The 18,970-nt window shown below is 34.5% G+C and overlaps 1 protein-coding gene across 25 annotated transcripts in view; it reads right to left on the bottom strand.

The window, feature by feature from the left end:
* Window positions 1-18,970, bottom strand: part of Sb (serine proteinase stubble) — a 136,259-nt gene that overhangs the window by 39,988 nt on the left and 77,301 nt on the right. The window lies entirely within an intron of this gene.

An 18,970-nucleotide genomic window follows, 5' to 3' on the forward strand; every position in this document is an offset into this window, starting at 1 on the left:
ATATTAAATAAAAAATAAATAAAAAGTGTTTTGCTGACGTTCTATTGTAATAAAGACCACTATCTTGTAAAGGGGATGAGAATTTCTGCATAAAATATAATTTATTTTCTCTTTTAAGGCAATGTACGGACATTTTATAGTCAGCATGAAATGTAATAATCACATGTGCATATTATTAAAATAATAAATCATCCGCCAATAGCGTCGCTCGTGCAAACCCCATTGCTCTGAAACTTTTTATTTCAGAGTTGTTCTCAGATACAACATTTTAAAGGCATGGGCATCCATAAATGTATAATGTACCCAGAATATTTATTAACTTAGATTGTAGATTGTGCAAATACTTAGTCTCTTCTAGGCTATGTTGCAGGGAAACTGGCAATTGTTGTCAATACAACAGTTAATTACTTGAAGCACAATTAAAACTAAAATAACTTGTACTGCATAATCTATTTTAGATTAAAGTTGTTCTAGATTGAAGAGCTTTATGATTTGAAAGGCAGCCAAAACAGAATAAAAGAATTACTGTTTTTGTACTTTAATGTAAGTTTGCAGCAATTAGTAATTTAAGGTAATGTGTTAAATTGTTTTTACTATGTGATTTACTGCATTTGGTGTTGCAGTCAACTTATTTATGAGTACAATAAGTGCGCGAGGGACTTGTAAAGTAAAGCAAATCCATATTTCATACCTTTAAAAAAGATTCTAGCGATAGAATCTCTCACTCTTGACTCTTTAAACTACTTGACCAATTTTCTTAAAAGTTAGAACTTCATCAAAGTTTAATTGCCCTTTATTTTACTACTTTACTTCACTTTTATTACATTATTTATTCATCTTTGCGCAGTTACCCAGACTACTTATCCCAAATGACCCATAAAGAAATTGTAAAACATATTAGGAGGATGAGCCTTGTAGTTCCCGCAGGAAGATCCCAGAATAAGTGGCAAATCTATTTAATATTAACGGGTTTCCCAGTTATATAAGTTCTTTCATCACAATGAACGAGCAAAATGGTTGAGGGCACTACACAAGTTCGAGTATCCCAGTAGATCGCTCTAAAATCATCATTCTAGGATGAAATATTGATACTATTCCTCTTAAGCTGAAGGAAAACAGCGACTATTTGCTGGATATTAAATTAAATTGTTCACATTGAGTAACTGCACTCAACTTCCGTTGTTGATTAGAGTCATTGCAGAACGCATTCTTCATAAAGTATACTGCAGATCGATCTTGACACAGTCTTTCTTCAACCAAGTATTACAACACTTAATGGTTACGGCACGAACTTTCTATTTAATTTTAAAGAAATTATTGTACACACAGAGGGGCATGAGCTTTCTGTTGAAGGGAAGAACAACATTGATTAGATGGATAAATACAAAGATAGTGAAAGTGATGGTTAATTTAAAAAAATATATATTACACAGATGGTAATAAAAAAGCTGCATTAGTACGGTCATGGGAGAGTACTCAACAAGGAGGCATCAGGAAGAAGTAAAGGCTTCAAGGATGGAATCCAGAAAGAAATTGCTGGCCTTGGGGTGACTGGCAAGACAAAAATAAGGGAGAAGTTGCCTTCAGTGAATGCTAGCCATTATGAATAGCAATCACAAGTTCAAGCTGATAAGATAATAAATTTCTTGCTTTTATTTATTTTTTTTTTCCGTTAGATGAATATGAATATTTTCCTGTCAATCAGAGTCGAGACAATGTGAATTCAATTCTTCGGTAAAATTTTAAAAGCCTGAACACAAAATATATTTTACTTATTTAACAAGAATAATGAAAGTGCATGTGGGAAAAGAATGGCAGAGTACGAAGGGCACAAAAATAATATATTTATCAGCATGTCTCTTCTAGGAATCAAGAGAGATTTCTTCTTCTTCTTTTAGAGCAGGGCAAAGTATTAAATCACGTAAAAAGGAGTTAGAAGGGAGGAACGAATAGATAGGTACCCTGGAAAATAGAAAGCCGTAGGAATCTTCTAAAACATTTACACACAGGGATCACGGCCCTCTTGGGAACTATGTATATAGAAGATTTTATTTAGAAAGGCAGGACCTCCTTTCCATGTACTGGGGGCAGCAGAGGAGGCGATACAAAAATACAAAATAAAAGAGGCACTCTTTACGCAAGTTACTGTAAATGTGTGTGTACTGAATATTATCAATGGAATATTGATACACGTTGCCTTGTCAAGGCCAATAAGTATTGTATTACAAAAAAATACAACACTTCATATAGCATACAATTTTTATATATTCGCAGAAATGACTTAAGTAACATTTAAATAAAAAGAAACAAACCAAATTCGCGTAAACGTCTTATGCAATTGGTTATTATAAATAAACAGCTTCTGTTCAGGGAGATAGCACCTGGCTAGCCGAATGGCTTTAAGACCTTTAGGCAAAGATAGTAATCAACCAGAATATAGCACAATTACGAGACTGGCATTCAGTTATTTGAGATTACTTGTTTATAAGATTTGACGCTTTAACATTTCAACATTTAAGCCTACAGTACTAACCACTTGGCTAGACTTTTCTCTAGTAAATTATTATTTGTTACATAAACATTAGCAGTAAAAAGTGTTCCTCCGTCCTGTCAACGACACGAAATTTGGACAAAGATGGCAATGGAGGAATTTAAGTTTCTTTTTGTTTTCAAAGAAAGTTTACTCAAAAATGGCTCAAGCATTTTCCCTTAAATTTTTGTAAACAAAAACAAAAAAATCTAAATTTTATAACATTCATAAAAATAAAAATTTGCGCCCATTGGATACGTAAAGCTGGTTAATCCATTTTCCCAACAATACATTAGCAGTAATAAGGGTGAGATTTAAGAGTGTTCTAAATACGGTATTTTCCCATTAAAATCCAATTAAAAATATTAACAATAGGAAAAGGAAATAATAAACAATATATGCACGTAAAAAAAGCACTTAATGTTATCCACTTCCTTCCTCACCAAAAAAAAAGTCCTTTAAAAACTTCCAATTTTAATCAAAAATTGCGATAAATATTTAAAAAATAAATACGATTACAACACTATTTAATGAAAATGTGCAGGAGATGCAATAAATTATGAATGTTCTATCTTGTCTAAAAATCCTTTATAATATTTATATTATTATAAAAAATATTTTAAACTAGTAGATAGAGGCATCAAGTATGACACCGTTCTGATAATGAGTAATACTTGGTTATTTTACATTTTCTTGAGGTTTAATTGTGCGGCAACAGCCCTGAATTATTTATTTAATTGAAACGTATGCTGTTGACGTTAAACGAAAACGCTGTTGACGAAAATTAAATCGTTCTTATGTGTACTATATGCATAAAATGTTGAACTTAGCACTTAAAATAATGTAAACCTTGTATTCTACATTATTTAAAATACCACAACGAACGAATTATAAAAAAAAGCAAGGATTTATTACAAGTTTAAATTGATGTATTTATTGCTCTTTTCTTTTAATATATTGCTTTTCACATCTTAGTTTATCTAGGTAAATATATAGGTATGAATAAAGGTAAATTACAGGTATATTTGAATGACTAGTCTGAAAATAAGTAGCTTTTAGTTTGTTTGTTGTATTTTGTTTTCCTGCGTTTAAAAACTGGAGGATCATTCATCAGCTGTTCTCGTGAGTTTCACGAGTATTGTTTGGGTGAAATAAATCTCTCGATAATCCTGGAAGCAGCTCCAATTGCATTCTTATATTGTTTGGTAAGAATTATTAAACTGATGAGTCTGGTTTAAATGTATATTTATTGGCTTGCAATGTTGCTTATTTTAGATAATGTAGGGGTAGTGAACCCCCCACAACTCATCCACTCTAGCGTAGGGGTAGTGAAACCCCACCACTCATCCACTCTAGCCAGAGGGAGAGGTTCAGCCCCCTGGGCACACAGAGAAGGGAGGCTCGACGAAGATATATAAGAACAAGAGGAAATTCAAAGAGGAGATTCAACTGGGATTCAATTCAGTGATAGATCATATTGATATTGCGTTACATATTCAGTTCGAAGTTTCTGCTCAAAGTCTTACACTTCAGTTGTACACATCGTTTAGCCACGTCAGTCAGTCTGTTCGGTTCTTGTGTAAAGTATACAGTCCTTGGCAGTCAGTCACATACAAATATAATATCTTATACCGATACTAAAAGTGTTATTTATCAATCAACATCTACAACCAACATCTCTCTCCTAAACCATTACAATAATAATGATAAAACAATAACAAACAGTAGGAATCATCTCCAGAGCATAAATATGTTATTCGTTTTTTTTTAAAAAAAAACATCTGGTTTGGTCAAGTATAAAAGGAAGTTTTGGTATTGAGCTATTTATCAGATTTAACAATACTTTCTTAAATCAGAAATCTGATCAAGTAGAACAATAATCTTGAGAGCAGAAAAAAAAAAGAAGATCCTCTTGATATACATACTTCAAAATTCTCACCCTATTCTCCTCGTAAATCAAACTCTTCAAAATAGAAGTCTGATATAAGCTTCATTAGATTAAGACCAAAATGGATTCCTCAACCTAAAGAAACTTATTGTGTAGTGGCTCCTCGAAAGACTTTAAGAAAGTCTTCTTTTTACTTAAGGTCAAAGCTTTTCCTAACAGTTCTTTCCTATGCCTATTGACATAGGCACTTTGGAAGATCCTACAGAAAGAAAACATTTACCATGACCAACACCAACTATTTAGGATGGACTTTTAAAGATGCATGCTGGACCCGAAGTAACGACCAGACCAGTAAGAAAACTTCCGTTAAAAATCGCCCAACTTTTTATTGTAGTTCGCCCAATTTACACCAAACGACAGTACGTGAGAACTATCTGATATCGCGACTTACATAACATAACTTACATTCATTAATTTCAAATTTAGATTTAGACCTTAATATTTGTGTGAACGTAATTTATTAAGATATTTCAATGACGCTAAACACTGCAGAGGATTATTGTACCTAAAGCGGATAACAGTTTCCTAAAAATCTCGTACGTTCATTCTCAACAGTTAGTTTAATCAAAAATAATATTATTTACTAAAACAATATAAATAAAATTAAATATATCTGTTCTTATCAATGAAGTATTGTATATTTCAAATTTACATCAACAAGCCATTTAATAACTAGGTCACAGACAAACAGAAATTTGTGAATCTCTTCACGTACATCTCTATGTGCAATACAGAACAGTAATAAGGGAGCGATGTGCTGGGCTTCACTCACAAGACAAGCGTTCATTATAAACAACCCACTTATAAACCTTGAATTATACTAAACCCTCAATACCGACTGAGATTGTAGGTAGTATAATACAACGCCTTGCAAACAAGCTAAACTGTAATAATTCTCTTACCAAATGATTCTCTCCTTCATCTCACTGATTAAATAAATTTTATTCGCTAAGACAGGAAAAATAGAAGCGGAAGTTCTAATCTGTATACTGATTCACCTAGAACGACAATCGATTAACTCCCCTTTTTGAAATATCTTAAATTTAAGTGTAAAAGTACTTGGTTCAGTCATAGCTTTTTATGTTTATAATAAATTTCCCAAATAATAAAAAATTACCACCACTAAAGTTTTTTGGCTACTGAATAATAAATAATTTATTTCACTTAATCCATTTTGAATTAATTCTGTGCCCTAATGTAAATCGTTGCAATAATTCAACTTAAATTCAGCAGCAGCCGCTAAATGATAATGGTAAATTTATTTGAATTTATATTTTAAACGGAATAATGTAAATTATTTCATCGCATTTCTCCATTTTTTGGTTTTATGGAGTTAATCGTATACAATCGAGCAGTGTACGGCTCAAATAACGCGCTACTGAACACTGTGATTTACGAAATCAAAATGTGGAGTTCATCCAAGCACTCTATCATCTACCGACTCCAAGGTACAACGCTGAATATCCCTATGCTTCATACTATGTCCCCCTCAACTACTCATTCCAATCTAAAAGTATTCTTTATTCAAGAGTTAATGGCGAGATACAAGAGATTTCACTTTATCTCTTTCTACAATAGAAGCCTCTACAGCATCGATGATCTATAGAGTCGTCTATTATGTAGACGTCCAGTCTGGTGTCGTTAGTGTACTGAGAAAGCAACAGGTGCCTTAAATAAATAAAGTTAAATAAATAAAACACTGGCAAACTTCACTATTTATAGTGGGACTTATTCAATTATATAATGTCTTATTTAATAACTACATTATTTAACAAAGATCACAGTTGGCTATTGATTGTGAGCGATAGACGAGAGAGCAAGGTATACTACTGGTTCATCTATCACTATTGTATTCTAATTAGATAAATCGAACCAGTTTACACGGAGACTGTCTATTAATCTTTATAGCTTGTTATACAGAACACGGTATTCCCTGTTTGTTGTTGACATTCTCCTAAAATAGATCATTTATCACTTTATCAGCAAACTGTTCATTCACCACTATATTGGTTGTATTCTATTATAAATGCAAGTGTGTTTCGATAATCAAAAAGAAGTATACTAGAAAATATATCGTTCGAGGTATCACAAATTACAAAAAAGGTTCTTCCGCGGATAGGGGGAAGTATTTCTCTCTCTCTCTCTCAAACACACCACACACCCTCACTAACTGAGGGGAGAAGTTAGCCTGAATTTAATTTTCAACTGTAGAGATTAAATTCTTTAAAGATAGGAGCGTTTCGTTGTACGAGGGTCGTTTGAAAAGTCCGTGCAAACTCAGAGAGATAGCAACACTGGCGCGTATCGAGGTTATGTTTAGTTAGTAGCATCTCTTGGAAGAACACACACCAAGTTTCAGCCAGATCGGTCTATTTCTTTGTGTTTGGCATTCGTTTGAATCGAGGAAGTCGAGTGATTTTCAAAAAATGGACGAAAAAGCATTTCGTGTGTTGATTAAACACTACTTTATGAAAGGCAAAACGCCTCAGGAGACTAAAGAGAAGCTTGATAAACATTATGGTGACTCTGCACCTTCGATTAGAACAGTTTATAAGTGGTTTCAAAATTTTCGGAGTGGCCATATGGGCACAAGTGACGCTGAACGTTCTGGACGCCCTGTTGAGGTTACTACTCCAGAAATCATTGATAAAATCCATGATATGGTGATGGATGACAGAAGAGTGAAGGTGCGTGAGATTGCTAGTGCTGTGGGCATCTCGAATGAACAAGTACATAATATTTTGCATCAACATTTGGACATGACAAAGCTATCCGCAAAATGGGTGCCGCGATTGCTCACGCTTGACCAAAAACGAAATCGTGTGAAGTGTTGCAAGGACGGTTTGCAGCTGTTCCAGAAGAATCCGCAGGACTTTAAGCGTCGTTTCGTCACTGTGGATGAAACATGGATACATCACTACACTCCTGAGACCAAAGAACAATCTAAACAATGGGTTACCAAGGGGGAATCTGCGCCAAAAAAAAGGCGAAGACCGTTCCTTCGGCCGGAAAGATTATGGCGACTGTCTTTTGGGATTCGCAAGGAATAATCCTCATCGACTATCTGGAAAAGGGTAAAACTATTACAGGTGCACATTATTCATCGTTATTGGACCGTTTGAAAACCGAGCTGCAAGAAAAACGCCCACGATTGGCCCACAAAAAAGTCCTTTTCCATCACGACAACGCACCAGCTCACACCTCAGCAGTTGTGGTCGCAAAATTAATGGAAATAGGGTTCCAACTCGTTTCACATTCCCCCTATTCTCCAGACTTGGCTCCCTCGGACTACTATTTGTTCCCCAATATGAAGAAATGGCTGGCGGGAAAAAGATTTTATTCAAACGAGGAGGTGATTGCAGAAACGAATGGCTATTTTTCAGACTTGGACAAATCCTATTATTCGGAAGGGATCAACAAACTAGAGCAGCGTTGGACGAAGTGTATAAGCCTAAAAGGAGACTATGTTGAAAAATAAAAAAGGTTTACCCCCAAAAATTAAGTAGTTTTTATTTTTGCACGGACTTTTCAAACGACCCTCGTACATACGCCCAGATGGGATAACGAAAAAAAATTGAGAACAAAACAAGTAAAAGAAAACAATAATTTATTCATTTTAGATAAAGTTTAGGCGAAACTCCAAATTGATATTGTGCTGATATTGGTTCTATATCAAATGTCAATCTTGTCACGATACTTAATGTGCTATGAGTGAGTCCTTTTTAGTAATGTTGGCTACCCTTCCATAACCACGACCCAGATATGTTACAGTTGGCTTGAATTCCTCCTAAATATCAGTCCAAAAACCCTTTTTATCTCAGGACAACATAAAACGTATTCTTCCGCACGGTAAAGAAAACTTAAAAAAAAAAAAAATTATATACATGGTAAATTCGAAATCCAGTTTAACACAGAATAATGTCTGAACCTGAAGGAATGTTTTTTTTCTTTCCTACCACCTTTTTTGGGTAGAATAACAAGTTACAGAGGAACTTAGAAAAGGGCGGAAACGACATAATGGATATCAATCTTTTATAGCCGCTGGCAGTTTAAATTCGTTTTTAACAAGTTTTATTACTTTGCCCACTTCTTAAAAGAAGTTCAGCATGTGAGCACAATCATTGAATATCGTTCACTTATCCTATTCACTGTAAAGCCATTCTGCCGTTTTTTTACACGTATATCAAAAGAAATGGTTTGGCTAGAAAACACAATTTTCCTTTCTAGATTTTCTTTTTTTTATAGCTGGGCATCAAATAAAACTAATTTATTATGGGATCAGGAGATTGATAATGCCTTTAAGGAGTCAAAGAAGCCAAAAAGGAAACAACTTTTTAGAATTTCGAATTGAAACAGATTTCCTAACCATTGTTTTCTGAGGAATTATTTGAAGAAGCTCAAAATTACCTCCTACTTATTTATTTCAATCAATCTTCCTAATTTTTTCTTAGAGCCTAAATGAAATTTAAGTCCCAAGAATTAGTTTTGTTTCTTGTACAAGATATTTACACAATCTGCTATAAACCAATATTGATGGTATATGGGGTCGGTTTACCACCCAACGAAGCGGTTTGAAATAATAAAGTGAAAACATAATTAAATTTGTGTAACTCTACAAACATTCATACCACAATTTGGGTTTATAGAGGTGGCCAATGTTTACAGTTATTGGGTCAAGCCGAACCCACAGCAGACGACGACTTTACAGCACTTCACCTCTCGCCTAACTCTGTTTCCTCTGTAAACTCCTTCATTACGAAATCAACGCTAGCACCCAGCTCAACAACATGTGGTCAAAAAAAGCGAAGCCATAATACGCGGTCTAGATAGTATTGATTGATTTTTGATTAAATGGCCAATCATTTTGGATATTTATGTCCACAGTAAGATTAGATTAGATTAGATTGTTTAAGACGGGCGGTTCCACCAAAAGGTGGAAGGAACGCAGGCAATCCTAATGCCCATTGTTCCCCACCCACCCCTCATCTCATAAGAGATACCGGGGTTTAAAAAAAATAACAAATCCGGCTAAAAATTGCCAGATGCTAATATAATAAACTAATAAATTAGTAACAGGGCACTAGGGAGCATAACGACTCAATCGCCCAGTGCACTGAATAAACCTAGAAAGTTCGTTTAGATTACCCGATGCCACAATCTCCGGCAGGGAAACATTTACCCTACCGAAGACGAGGAATCTAGTTTTAGAATAAACTGGACACACCTCAACAAAGTGCCTCACAGTTTCATCGGACTCACCACAGCCAGCACAATTTGGCGACCGGATAAGGCCGCGTTTAAAAAGATGATACGCTAAATTCGCATGTCCACTCAACACCTGAACCAGCTGGCGGATCCGGGACCTGCTAAGACCAACCATATCCGTTCTCGACAGGCCAAGGATTTCCTTAGCCTGGCGGCAGTCAGTTCGGGATCTCCACCGTTTCCGATGTTCTTTCAAAATCCACTGCTCTACCTCTGTTCTACAACGTCGATAGGATACAGGGATAATAGGCTGAGGAGTCATTGTTATCAACGCAGCTCCTTCCTTTGCCGTTTCATCAGCAAGTTCGTTACCCGGGATCCCAGAATGACCAGGGGACCAAGCAACCGAAACAGTATTCAGAGCTCCTAACAAATTAAGAGCAACGTGACAAGAATTAACCGAGATTTGATTCTTACTAGGAGAGACCAGAGCTTTAATTGCAGCCTGGCTATCCGTGAAGAACCTAATTTCAGTATCAGCAAATCCCTTCCAGCGGAGTAAAGTAACTGCCATCTCAATAGCAGCCAACTCCGCCTGAAAAACAGATGCATAATTACCAAGGTCAAGGCAGATGCGTTCCCATCGGAGCCCAAACTGGGGTCCCCAGATGCAGAGACCAGCACCTGCCCTATCCATCAATGACCCATCCGTAAAAACAGAAATGGCGTTTGTTGATAACTCGACGGCCGAAGCACAAGCCTCCTCCCTCGCGAGTATCTGAACCCCATAATTCCTATTGAAGTCCAGAGTCGCAGGGATGAAGTCCCCCGGCATGGAGAGCACTGCAATTTGCTTTTTATCTTCCCAAACCAGATCAGCATGACTAATAAGCCTGCCTTTCCGACCGAGAAGGTTCGTAGAAGCCCACGTGCCGACACTCTCAAGTCTACGCGCGGCCATCAAAGCCTCCCCTCTAAGAAAAATATCCAAGGGAGGAAGCCGTAACATAAATTCCAAAGTATTGATTGATTTTTGATTAAATGGCCAATCATTTTAGATATTTATGTCCACAGTAAGATAGTATAATCTCTAAACAAACTGAAATTATTTTTGTTTGTAAGTATTTGATAAAAGGGAAAGTTTTGCGTGATAGTGGCAGACTTTTCTTAGTTCGATTTCTAACGTTTTGAGGCCATGAGCATACAGCTTTAAAAAAAAAAAAAAAAAAAAATGTGTACGCAACTTAAAAAGCGAATTTTCTAATTAACAGCGCTTTTATGCAATAAAATTGCAACCAATCATCGTCCGTCTTTGCTTCAGAATTTCAAAGATGAATTCCTCGATAGCGGAGTTTCCGAGAAAGGAAATCGAACTTTACAAGGTCAATATCATTCGATGTATACAAATAATATGGTGTCGAAGACTGGTAGTCACTGACAATTAGTCAGCGGTTTGATCAAATTGACAAAAAAAAAAAGAAAAAAAAAAGTAGACTAGACCTTATTTACAAAGAATTCTTGCGTTTCCTTATTTGTGGCGAATTCTACATTAACAAGGAAAATTTTACTTGTTATTCTCTCTTGCTTTGTGGGTAATTGTTTGGTTACACGTATTGCTTGGCTTACGGTGTGGTTTATTCAGACCAGATAGATAATTGATCAAAATACTTAATATTCTCAATATTATTGTGGCAACTCCTAGTCCATTATTTGTTTTACACAAATTTTTAACAAATTGTATGATTTAGCCATTGCCGGTTATAAAAACAAAAACAGCTCCTTTGGAAAAAAAAATAACAAAAGATTTCTTTAGGTACTTTTTAAGTTTTAGCGGGAATTTATTAGACCTGCATGACTATTTCGAATGATACAAAAAAAAATTGGTCTAATTTTCTTGGAGAATGAACCAGCAAAGTGACCTCATGGAAGCAGCAATGTAGTGACAGGCTCCAGGAGAAGATGGCAGGTCGTGGACTAAAGGTGACATAAAATAAATAATAAAATAAACAAAAGTGAATTGTAGAAAGAAAAAGTCTTGCGAGTCTTACACACTATTTATTTGTTTTAAATAAAATGTATGAAGAATATTTTCATTTTTTACTGGCCTTTGAGAAATGTACAAATTTAGGTAAATTTAATATATTTTTCACAAATCCCTAAGTAGTGGTCTTTCAATCACACACGTATATCCAAATAACTCAATCTCTGGATTTGGACGACATTGCAATACTTTCTCTTTAGTAGGATTAAAAGAAAATAAGAATCTATTGGCTAATCCAAACGATTCTGACCTTTCACAAATAATATTTGTTAAGAGAAAAGAATGATTAACACTATTAGCAATAAATACCTTACAATCCAGAATTTTGTAAACAAAAAAAGAGGATAGAAAGTTTATAAGTATGAAAACGGTGCCGGTTTTCTAGTTAATTATGCGGTTTAAATTAACAATTAGAAATGATTACATTGCAGTAATGTGGTGACCAAACCCTACCCTCTCTGGTGTGCCTGTCTGTACTATACGGTACATAATGTAATACTCTGTACATAATTACATACAAGCACATATGTAAGCGGGGAGTGTTTATAATAAGATAAACATGGTCGGCCAGCCAAATGAAATACCCTTCTTAGATGATGGTAATTTACTACAAAGGTAACGTTACTTTTGTAACTAGTTTATATATGACCAACTGGGCTAGAATTTAATACATAAATAAATATAAATACCGTTATGCAATTGGTATATAAGTTAATTATAAAGTTTTAAAGTCGTTTAAAAATTAATATATTTCAAAGTTATTTTTGTTAGAATCTGTTATCACAAAATATATTGAACTGTCAGTCTTCTAACTAAATTTGCAATTTAATTCTTGGAGTAAAAAATGATACACAGTAGCTCTTATGTTTATATAGTAATTTAAAAATTATATAATACATAAGCAAATATCTTTCTAGTTTAAATTATAACTTTCAAGAACATTTAATTACAGCTTTTCTTTTTTTATTATTATTATAGTGGACGAACCGAAATTCAAATATTAATTTTTTTGAAAAAGCGTTTTGAATAACATAGGAAGGTATTTGTACGTAAATAGCAAAATTAAACTGCGATTTCAGTACTTCCTTTTAAGAGGAGACAGAAAAATAAACTACGATTGCAGTACTTCTCCCTAAAAGGCAAAGAGGCAAAGAATTTTAATCGAACGTCAATTCATTGATATAAATCGGTTCACTCATTGATAATTTAAACGATTGCAGTACTTCCTCTTAGTAGGTGCAAGAGCATCAGCAACGTAGAGGAGCTTTAACCACTTATTCGAGCTGAATTTTAACAAAATCGGTCTAAGCGTTATAGAAATATTGGTAATAATAGTTTTAGAAAGGGCCTTATTTGGGTGGGGCGAACTCCCCTCCTTATGAGGCATAGCGTCGAGACTTTCAAAGTGCAAATCTGTACAAAATTTCGATTCGAATGACACTTCATTCATGAAAATCGGTTCACGTGTCGATAATTTGAAACGATTGCTGTACTTCCCCTTAACAAGTGTAAGAGCTGATCGCCGCTTTAATGTTACGTAGGGGAGCCCTAACCCTATCATCCTACCAAATTTTATCAAAATCGGGCCAAGATTTACAGAGTAATTAGTAATAATAATTTTGGAGGGGGCCTTACATAAAGGGGGCTAACTCCTTTCCCATTCGATGTACAGCGTCAAGACCCCCAAAAGACACATCTACATAAAATTCCGAATCGAATGACACCTCATTCATGAAAATCGGTTCACGCGTTTAGGCGCTACGTTGTTTACAAAAAAGGTAACAAGAAGAAGAAGATTTTTTGAAAAAGTCGTTTTTGCTCATTTTCGGCAACTTTTTTCTCGAAACCTATAAGATCTAAGTTGTTGCAAAAAAATTACTGCTATAAAGGAGGGTTTGCCCTTTATTTTAAAGAAACTTTGGGAATTTTATCTTTTGTAGAAAAAGAGAAAAAAATTGTCAAAGTTGGGTGTTTTTCAACGTGACGCTTTTTCGTGCAGTTTTTGACGATCAACCCTTATATAACTGTCCTACCGGACAGTTTTAATAAATGTTGATATACTCGTAAGAGTGTGGACCACTAATTCTTTTATAGAATAAATCAAGTAATGTCCAAAAGTAACTAAGTAAAATGTTTAGAGAAACAGAACTATTCCAATCCCAGTAGTTGAACTATTTTGAATATATAAAGAAAAAAATAACAAAGACGAGGGATCGGCCTGAAAACTCCTTTCGACGAGAGTGAGACAGACGAAGTCAGCAATCGATAATTAAACAACTAAAACAAAACTTTAAAGAACGGTAGGTAATATCAGCAGCCAATAAAACCACACGTGGGAAAGCTCTTTGAATTCAGTATCAAGTTCTGAGAAAGTCAGCAAAAGAAGAAGAGTTAGGCAATAGATCCTTCGTAATATATTAGCAGTGAAACTGAAAATGTTAAGTGGGAGCTAGGCCAAAGTAAGCCTACAATAATTGAAAACCAACCTTTACAAAAATATTTGTACATTCTAAGTGAATTATTAAACTTTTATTTATGCGTTTACTTTTTCATGATTCAAGAAGAAAAAAAAAAATAATACATAACTTAATTTTTTCGCCAAAACGGAATAAACAATCAAGCTTTGGACTTCATCGAATTACACGTCATAATTCACAATGTACGACAAATATTTATACTAGACAACTATAGGGGGAAGTTGTTATTTTGAATCTTTGCCATTGTTCACAAAAGTTTTTAACAACAGTGAAAGACAGTCTTATATTGGGCTTCAAGTTTGTCTTTAGATACAACTTGAGATTTCCCGCTGCTCGTTAAGCCATAAAGACGACCTAGGTACATTTAGACATATCGGGGGCCCTTTATAAGAAGCACATGTATAGTTAGTTAAGTTAGAATCAGGATTTTTATGAAAATAGATCCCAGTTGTTGCAGGGCGACCTCCTCGATTGACTAGAAATAACCCTAACTAAAGACCAGTTAGAAAGCACGTGACTTTAAAACTTGTGATGCAACAACTGTTAACTGAATAGTTTGGTCGTCACAACTGTGAGGAATTGAAATATGTCCTTTGAACAGAAATGTTGTCCAAACATCGTTTGAGGACAGTGACATTTCATTTTGGATACCAATCATTTCTCACCCAAGAGAGTTAGTTGCTTTACGGCAACTAAGCCCCGCTTTGACAGCCCTTTATCCCCCTTTAATAGCAAAGCAATTCCATGATTTTCAGCTTTAAATAGGAAATCGTATTGTACATTCCAGTACTAGCCCAACATGCACTAATGGAAAGTTTGAACGTGTACTTTGTACACCTTTCAACAATAGTGAAACTGCTTTTGTCGGTGGTTGAATGGGAAATTCCACCAATGAAGGCACTCCACAATTATGTTTAACACAGCTAGTCTTAACTATTTAACTCTAGCCTAGATTCCCACACTAATCATCTACCCAGCAAACTGTGCTACCAGCCACTTAAGATAGAAGTTGGCTTTCAGAGTGCGCTACGGTTGATATTAAATCATAAACTTATAAAAAAACTGAAAATGATTTTCTCTATGTAATATTTCATTTTTTGCTTCATTGTACCATTTGCTTGAAATCGTATTACGATAGCTTTGCTGTATTAAATTTTCGCAAGATTCCCTCTGGAAAACACTGAGTCTGAACAAAAAGAAAATGGACTAGCTTTCTCTTTCTATACATACAAATCTGCGAATAGAACAAGCAGTTGTTGGTTTGAGAAGTGGCGGCTGTGCAACACGTTGTTAACGTCCACAGTTAATGACTGCTAACTTGAAGAGTCCAAACAAATTAGTATGATGAATGGCCTTGCAAGATAGTGGAGTCCAATTTCAACAAATATGTAACTGGATAGAATGGCCACTGTCTCAGGAATTATTGAAACCAATGTGAGTAACGAGGAATCCTTAATTCAGCATAAAAAAAAACAAAACCTGATAATGGTGTCCAACAGAATAAATCACTTGAGAAATTAGCACAGTCTTGTTCAAAATTTCTAGGTCTTCTTCAAATTGTAAAATACGAGTGTTTGTGTTCTAAGACTTTGTTGGTTAAAAAAAAAAAATACCATAAAGTTAATAGGTTTCGTTAGTTTGGGGAGAAAATCCTTAAGACTAGAGCGATTGGTGGAAAAACCCTTGTAAAGGAAAGAGGTCTCACTCTTAAGAGGGACCCAAGAATATCACTTTTCGATTCCGCTGCAATGGAACAGCGTACACTCCGAGGCAAATCTAATCTAAAGAGACAACTCTTTGCTCTAGTGTGAGCAAAAAGAAAAGAAAAGTGCTTTACATAAAATCAAATAAAATATTTTTCGTTATCCATATCCGTCAAGTGATTCTAAACTTTTTGGGAAATTCGAATCTCTAAGTCTAAATAGGTTTCAACTTTATAGACAATGCATTAATCTACATATTTTTATTTTTAATTTTGCAGTGTTTAGAATATTCTGCAAAATCTGCATTGTTTTTCAAAAGCAACTACTTTAATATGAAGAAGATGTATCGTATATTCTTCCGTCGTGACAATGACTGAATTTTTCATTGAAATAAGATATATTCATTACGTGATTTATATTCCTAATTTATGGACATTTTATTTCTATTAAATTAAAAATAAACGACGACAATAAGCTGTTGTCATAATTTTAGTGCAAACTCCTTAGATTTTTTTTTTTTTTTTTAACGGTATTTTACATTCACATCACGAAGTAATTGCATAATTTTTACATTAATTAGGTAAACACTTTTATTTTTCATTAAACAGGTGTTCACTTCAAGAGAAATGACTTCTTGACTTAATTATATTTTTTTCTACCTTCGACTTCAATGCAGTAATGTAGAGCACTCTAATGCGGTCTACCACACTTTAATCAAAGGAACTGGCTCTGTATTTAAACCATAATTTCCCCCCAACATAATTTAATTAGTTGCGTTGAAATAACAAACACAACTAACCGCATACAATAATATTTATACATGTGCCTCTTTAAATTAAACTGGGATACCTTAATAAATAATCTCATTTAAACTTTTAGACCTCAATTGGAAATACTAACTGGTTTGCTCTTTGATGTTGTTTGCTACTGAAACTTGAAATACCTTTTGATGATAACAGAAACGATCAATATTTGTTGAACTTTATACAGGCTATTAGAAACATTGCGAAATAACAAACTAATGTTAAATAACGTCAAGAACGATTGCCTGTTAAGTGAAGTGAGGAGAGGTGTAGAATACCTAAGGATTTGGATGGATTAAGCAACTTGAAACAGTTTCTTCTAAACTTAATTTAAAATCAGTCAAGGTATGCAAAGCTAAAAAAAAAAATGCATAAATTGTCTTGTTTAGTTTTTTCCAATCAATGATCAACTGCTACTTTGAAGGACGACCGCTGCAACGCACAAGTACAGAGAGAACCTATCCGGCATTTCTAATGATCACGTACGATCAAGCGGATAATGCTCCGGTCACGAGGAACATTTCCAACATCTGTGTTTCAAAGTATGTATGTATGGGGTAGTTGCAGCTCATATTGTATGCTAGAGAGAGCTTGAGAGCTTTCCATCCCTCTATGCAACAAAATAATGGAAGCATCACGCCCACTATTACAAATTACAATGGTTTATCCCAACATAAAACAAATAATTATTATATTAGTTTGTGATTGGCTGGGTACTTTTATGTTTTAAGTTTTGCAAGTGATAGTATTATTCGTGTATCACTAATTGCAAATTAACCAATCAGGGAATGTTGGCTAAGGGGACCCAGTTACAAAATAACTTTTCTATTAGTCCTCCCTTCCATTAGTTGTTGCCCTAACACAGTAAAAGTTGCCCCAACAAAGCCTAAAGTAGTTAAATCCTGGGTCCGCAATTACAATCAGTACAGCTGACTCCACTTCCCTTTCTCCGAAAAATCCTCAACAAATACATTAATTTATCTAGCAATAGTTTAAAATGTCACTGAGAATTCACGATTAGAAATAATTCTAAATACATCCAATTGTAGCATGTATAACGTTTTGGCTGTATTTGTATTTAGTTTACATATAAATTTATCCAACTCCCTATTTTATCTTAATTGCTTATATTGTATTTACTTATTTATTGCTGTTTATATGTCACCTGCCTTATTTATTTTATTGTTTCATTAAATAGATCGTTCTACTTTCAATAATAAATTACCACGATCGATTTTGTAATCGAAAATAAAGGCAAATATATAAATTCAGTTTTCAATTGTTTTCAGCTACTAAATTTAGTTGTCTTAATTTTATTGGTTACCAAGCAATTGTGCATACGATGCAATTAGGAGTCAGATCCATCTTAATTAGATAACCTAAATCATAATTTTACGCCAATTAATTCAATCTCTTTTTAACTTTCTCTTAATAATTTCCCGGAAAGAGATAAAAGAAGGACACCTTAGGTAATGCTGGAGTAAAGACTTAGGAGATTATCTATCAAAAATCGGAGTGACCGAATGTATACTTGCAGAGGAATTATTAAGGAGGCTTAAGTCCACCTTGGTCTGTAGAGCCAGATAAGTAAGTTTAGTGAACAATTTAACGTGAGTTTGTTTCTACAATTACCTACAATAGTTTAAGTGTAAGTTGTTACAAATTCAAGTCGTACTTCTGTTAACAGGGTAACAAATTTGAAAACTGCCGATAGTATAGAAAATGAAATTATATTTTTTCTGACAATTATATGTTTTAACCGGCAAATTGTAATAAAATTAAATGGATCAAGAAATCTTTTAACGTTAATTATTTAGGTGGGTGAGATTCAAATTAAAACGGCTCTTTAAAAGAATGCTCAGTTCCCCCAAGAACTGCCTCAATTTGGCTAGGGAAATTTAGCAATAAAAATAAATACATCCGCGTAACTTTAATCATCTTTGGATATGATGATGCAACTTCTACAACTTCTGTGGACTAGACGTATGACGTATAACAAGGCAAGCTCATCTATCAGGTGTCTGCTTGTTGATTGCAGCTGACAAGGCAGTTATGCCTACTATAACACGTATAGAGACGACCTAGCTAGCTGTGCATAACCAAGCCGGTATATCCATGGATTGTGTAGTGAATGGAGTTTACAGCACACAGAGCAAGGCCACCATTATTATCTATTAGTTATAGATTCGCACTAATCCAATGTATTAATAATATTCAACCCATCTAAACAAGTAGTACAGTTTATGTTATAGTTTAAATTATT

The sequence above is a fragment of the Rhodnius prolixus genome, unplaced genomic scaffold (assembly GCF_049639745.1).
Source record: "Rhodnius prolixus isolate KJV_2025 unplaced genomic scaffold, Rpr scaffold_6, whole genome shotgun sequence".
Classification (NCBI taxonomy): domain Eukaryota; kingdom Metazoa; phylum Arthropoda; class Insecta; order Hemiptera; family Reduviidae; genus Rhodnius; species Rhodnius prolixus.